Here is a 6,386-nt window from a genome sequence, read left to right as displayed (position 1 = left end):
TCACTGGCTGTGTCCCGCAGGTGGGACACTAGCGTCCCACGTAGCCCATAGAAGTTAACCTAGCAAGGGGAGTGTGCTGGAGTATTCAAAACAGGTAGTTTAAAAGAATACAATTTCCCCCAAAGAATGGCATTCAATATAGCTCAGTATTTTTTACTAACCTTTTTCAAGAGTACCAATAATTATGGACCTGACTGTACAACATCTATCAACTATCAAACGTTGTGCCTTTCAACTGCTGCTCCATATAATGTATACAAATAAATAGTAATAGCAACTTGGGTGGTAGAGGAAACACTAGGGTGGGATCAGCTCAGCGGTAGCTGCAAGGAGTAGAGGAGTGGGGTCCAGTGTTCGTTGAAGGTTTGAATTTAGTCTTTGGTGGATGCTGTAATTTTACCCATTGTGATGTGGTCTGTGAGGAGGTTAATCCATTGACAAACACACTTGGTTTCTGTTTTTCTAGCTGAGTAATATTGTTTTCTTGGCGATATTTTAAGGCAATAAAAATGGACTGATGATCTCCAAGAAGGCAGAAGGATAGGAAGAGTGGAAGGCTGTGACCCAAAAGGGTGGGCAGTTTGTGTATGGTTTCTTTCCAGAATTGTAAGGTGGGTGGACAGAGCCATGTGGCGTGAAAGTAGTTGTATTTTAGTTTTTTCCTTAGCACTAACACACTTGATTCAACTAATCATCAAACCTTTAGTTGGGAAACACTGCATTTATCTAACATTCTAGTTCAAATGATTTTCAAATCCAATGTAATGAGGAAATGTGCAGATTTTGTCTCTGTTATATATATTTGTGCTCACTGTAAGTGTCTTGCACCAACACACTGTATGCTTGAAATAACATGACTACAACCTTAGAAATACAACTTTGATTACAATATTGTGTTGTTGACCTTTGTTGAAATTAGCATCAGTATGTAGGATATCTGGTGGCAACCCCAATCATGTAATGTAATCACACACACACTCATGATAACATCTTACAGAACACATACTAACATTTTCTCAGTTTGGTAACATTTATTTTTTTGTCAAAAACCTACATTGATTACATTGTTGAATTCGACCATACAATCAAAGTATATCTTGTAGCACTTTTTCACTTATCTGAGATTTATTCTCTCTTTATTTTTAATCAATATTTTGTATGTAGTTAAATCTGTATGTATTGTCACTTTCTACTTGGAAGCCAGTGACATAGAGGAGGAAGAGGGGTCTTCTTAAAGGTGTTTTCCAGGATGAGAATGGAGTGGCCCTTCCTGAGTTGTCTCCCCTCGATGAGGTCACAGAGAGCCATCTTCTCTGCCTTGTAGTAAAGACCCACTTTGCCACCTGTTATGTTGGCTATGGTGATGCTGGGTGCGACAGTTTTTCTGGGAGTTGTTTGTTAACCTAAGTGAACGAGAGAGAGTCATTGACAGTAATTAAATAAATGTGGTTGTCAGTATTAGGAGTTTGCATAGAACACTGCTATGAGCAACAATAAAACATTTGTTATGCTGGTGCTGGAACTGAGCTGTGAAATGTGTATGTATATGGACATGTAATTGCTTTATGCTTTGAAATGTCTAATATCAATGTGTGTTATATTCCCATGTTGAATGGCCACAAAACAATAAAATATGAATTGATGTATAAATTCATTCATATGTAGATTCCCTCCCGCTGGATAGGGTTACATACCGGTATGAGTGATGGTATTGTCCTGGTTGCCAATGGAAATACTTCCGCCCACACTGCCGGATATGTTTTGGCCTGATATGTTTTGACCTGATATGTTTTTGCCTGATTCAGTAGGACATGGGGCAACACATTTTTTTTTATTGCAGTCGTTTTTGCTGTTGGTATGTGAAGTGACGACAGTTGAAGCACAATCCATTGCTGCAACGATAGAGAAAGGAGAGAAAGAGAGGGGGAGAGAAAGAGGGTAATTAAGGGTTAAGTTGATTCAATTCAGTTGTGGAAAAATTACCCAATAGTCATTCTTGAGTAAAAGTAAAGATACCTCAATAGAAAATGACTCAAGTTATCCAGTAAAATACTACTTGAGTAAAAGTCTATATACTTAAGTATCAAAAGTAAATGTAATTACTAAAATATACTTATTTATCAAAAGTAAAAGTGTAATTCATTTCAAATTCCTCATATTAATTAAACCAGATTGCACCAATTTGTTATTTTACATACAGCCAGGGGCACACTCAAACACTCAGACAACATTTACAAACAAAGAATGTGTGTTTAGTGAGTCCGCAAGATCAGAGGCAGTAGAATGTTCTCTTGACAAGGGTATGATTTTCACAATTTTCCTGTCCTGCTAAGCATTCAAAATGTAGCAAGTACTTTTGGGTGTCAGGCACAATTCATGAAGTAAAAAGAACATTATTTTCATTAGAAATGTAGTGAAGTGAAAGTTGTCAAAAAATATAAATAGTAAGGTACAGATACCCCCCAAAATGTCATAAGTTGTACTTTAAAGTATTTTTCCTTAACAACTTTACACCACTGAATAAATTAAAGAATATTCCTCATCCAAACTTTCCACATAAAGCACAGATCTCGATAAGCAAAGTGTATCTGTGCAATTTATCATTATTAGTCACCATTGCACTAAGTGGCACTGCATGTCTTTTGCGATGTCTTGGTCCTTATGCTAATTCTAAGTCTTTAAATAAGACAAGGGTTGGTGTCAATTCAGAATTTATTTGAGAATGGTGAAGGTGCATGAAGATGGCGGCCCCCCATGTACTTACCACAAATGCCTAGTTTGCTAAGTTCACCATATTGTACATTATTCTCTGTTACTGTTTTGTCATTTTATTGGCATTAGGTGTTGTGTTCTTACTACTACACAAACAGTAATAATTCTACTTGAAACGGAGGTAATGTTAACTTTAGTTTATCTATCAAACTCAAGTTCAAGTACAGAACATTCATGAGCAGGCGCAGTACTCAATTAGTATCAATGCTCTAGGTTCCACAGTAACAACAAAGTAGTGCCTAGGATAAATTCTATATCACATTATATCACATGTAACAACTCCTCCCTTCCAGCTATCTTGTATTCCGTCAACATAAAAAGAGATATGCATGTCAATTCAAAAACTGTAACAATAACTGAAATAAGGCACTATTCAATTACTAAAACTAACAACACATTTGTTTTCCAATAAAATAAAACTAGGTTGAGAACCAGTCAGTAGTTGTGGGACCCCTCTGACTATTTCCCATTTTTCAGTGTTACAAATAGGAACAAAATCTGATTTAATATTGATTTTGACTGATCTACACGAAATACTCCATTATGTCAAAGTGATAAAAAAAAGAATAAACTGGAAACATTTAAAAACGAAACAATTTGCAGAAACATTACTTTGATAAAGAACATATTTTAATCAGAATCATTAAGCCCAGTCTACTTGTTGTTTTCAACAAACAGATGTTGTGGCCGTAATTCATCACCATGCAGTTTTCAATGGGAATTGTCCATTTAGAAAATTCTAATGAACAGGCAGATTAAAACTTCTTAAGGCTAGGGGGCAGTATTCGGAAGTTTGGATGACGGAGGTGCCCAAAGTAAACTGCCTGTTACTCAGGCCCAGAAGCTTGGATGTGCATATGCATGGTATTATTGAATAGAAAACTATAAAGTTTCTAAAACTGTTAAAATAATGTCTGTGAGTATAACAGAACTGATTTGGCAGGCGAAACCCTGAGGACAATCCATCCAGGGTTTTTTTTTTTTAGGTCATTGGATTTTCCAATGCTTTTCTATGGGAAAGTGTAATTATTAAGACCCCGATTGCAGTTCCTATGGCTTCCACTAAATGTCAACAGTCTTTAGAAAAATGAAGAAGTATTCTTTCTAAGTGTCACTCAGGTGGGCTCTAGTCTTTTGGTGCGCTTGAATGAGAACGCGCTCCTCGTTGTTTTTCTCCGGTATTAGAAACAGTTTAGTCCGTCTTAAATTGTATCGATTATTTACATATTAGGGTACCTGAGGTTGGATTAGAAATGTTGAAATAAGTTTTTGAAGTTACAGGTAACTTATTAGATCCTTTGTAGGCATGTTGGGCAAGTTGGAACCTGTGTATTTCTGAATCAAACGCGCCAAATAAACAGACATTTTTAGGATATAAAGAAGGACTTTATCGAACAAAACGACCATTCATTGTGTAACTGAGACCTTTGGGATTGCAAAAAGATGAGGTAAGCGATTTATTTTATCGCTATTTCTGACTTTCGTGATGCATCTGCTTGATTGTAAAATGTTTTTCATGCTTTTGTATGCGGGGTGCTGTCCTCAGATACTCACATGGTATGCTTTCGCCGTAAAGCCTTTTTGAAATCTGACAAAGTGGCTGGATTAACAAGAAGTTAATCTTTTAAATGATGTAAGACACTTGTATCTTCATGAATGTTTAATATTACGAATTTAGTATTTTTGAATTTCGCGCACTGCAATTTACCGGATGTTGTCAAATCGATTCTAGCCGTAAGGGATCCCTAAGAGGTATTAAACTAAATCGAAGGTTTGTATATTGAAAAGAAGGAAGATTTTGGTTTGTAACCCTGAAAAAAATTGTTGTTCAACTCTGCCAAATGAGCCTGTTTCAAATTTTCACTATTTGAGAGTAACTGTTCCAGGCAAGAGACGCACATGCCTTCACACTGCCAACTTTTTTCATTTGGAAAAATATTGTATTATATTACATTGTTTTTTTTTACTTGATATATCTGACCTGTGCAAGGAACAAAAGACTATACAATCCTGGTGGGTCAGGTCGTTCATAATTAAAATGCCCACTCTGGTATTTACAGCCATTTTTGATCATTTAAATGAATAGGCTACCCATTAATTCATGAAGAATATAACTTATAAATGCATACATGGGTCTTCTACTCAGTGTTGAAAAGCAACCTAACATAGGCAATAACATCATTACACTAAAACATATATTTGTAGATATTTTACAAAGAAACGTAGTATCAAAAAATAAGACAAATCTAACAAATGATCAAATTAACAAAACAAGGCTATGCCATTGCAGTGGAAGATGCTCTAGATACTGAGATCATAATATTTGGTATCATATTGATACAAGACTGACAGTATCCCCAATTTCTGACTATCTTGCTGAAGGGAGCATGCTTATAAAAGTGGCGGGAATGGCACAAATGGAACGGCATCAAACACCTGGAAATCATGTATTTGATGTATTTGATACCATTCCACTGATTCCGCTTCAGTCATTATCACCAGCCCGTTCTCCCCAATTAAGGTGCCAATTAAGGTGTACAACCCTAGGCTTTTACAGTTACACGCCTGCTGAGGTTACTGCCTTTTGAAGATTGTGTTCCATGATATAATATAACCTGTTAAGATTATGGTTTCAAATGGCACTTTTTATTGACTGAATATATATATGGGTCAATTTAGCAATTAGGATTTGTTGTCTGTAATGGTTATAATAAATTAGGCATTGTTTTTGCGAACTGTTGGCATATAAGCCTAGATATATTCGCCCATATTGTTTTATGTCCTTGTGTCTTAAAAATATCTATATACTGGTGTACAAGTACTGGAGTACCATTTCATTTAATGTGTCAGAACCTAAGAACAAAGAGATGTGTTCTGTTCATAAATATTGATTCCTCCTGTGAAGAAAAAGTGTAGAATTGCAGGATTTTTAAAATCACTTTCAGACAAAGTCAGGTGCCCATGTATGTCACCATAAGGTTGATCTTGTCCTCACACATCTCTCTGTAGCAATTAAGCCTGGGGGCCTTACCATGAGGCCAATAGTGATTTTAAACCTAAATCTCAAGCTAAAGCATGTATTTTAAATTATGTATTTACCTGTGTCTGTGTGTTCTTCCTCGATGTGATGGCGCGCTTGAAGGTTGTAGTAATCAGGTGTTCTAGTGCAGAGTGGGTAGATGGCTCTGCTTTTATAGGGTAATGCTGACAGAGAGAGGGAGGGTGGGGAGTTCTCAGCCCAATCCATTCCAGCTAAATGTTTATTTTCCAGAGAACTGAAGAGGATGACTCAGTTCCAGAAAAGCTACGTGAGTGTCACAAGAGCAATATATTTGTCAAGCACTAAAACATATTACATCTCAAAGGGCCATATCTTTAACTACACCCTTACAGGTACATCACTGACAATCAAGGGAGTTTGATCACCTAAAATAATAAAACAATGATCAGCCTGAGAATGTAAAAATTAGCAACCATGTGAGAGTCTCTGAGTTGCTATCTATGTGCAGCAGTTCTCTTGCTCATTAAAACTGATCTCAGATAATGAAATATTTTGTATCTGTAATAATTGTTATGTAGCTTCATCTGTAATTAACAAACAGTGTTAAGATACA

At 36.2% G+C, this 6,386-nt stretch overlaps 1 long non-coding RNA gene across 1 annotated transcript; it reads right to left on the bottom strand.

Moving 5' to 3' along the window:
• Positions 1 to 1,011: 1,011 nt before the first annotated feature.
• Positions 1,012 to 5,979, bottom strand: LOC115178912 (uncharacterized). The gene is made up of 3 exons (XR_003872717.1): positions 5,872 to 5,979; positions 1,695 to 1,892; positions 1,012 to 1,403 (listed from the first exon to the last, which is right to left on the bottom strand). It is a non-coding gene; the product is annotated as an uncharacterized LOC115178912 (long non-coding RNA).
• Between the last annotated feature and the right edge of the window lie 407 nt (positions 5,980 to 6,386).

The sequence above is a fragment of the Salmo trutta genome, chromosome 38, assembly GCF_901001165.1.
Source record: "Salmo trutta chromosome 38, fSalTru1.1, whole genome shotgun sequence".
Classification (NCBI taxonomy): Eukaryota; Metazoa; Chordata; class Actinopteri; order Salmoniformes; family Salmonidae; genus Salmo; species Salmo trutta.
Note: the sequence above shows the minus strand (reverse complement) of the source record. Positions and strands in the feature narration are given on the sequence as shown.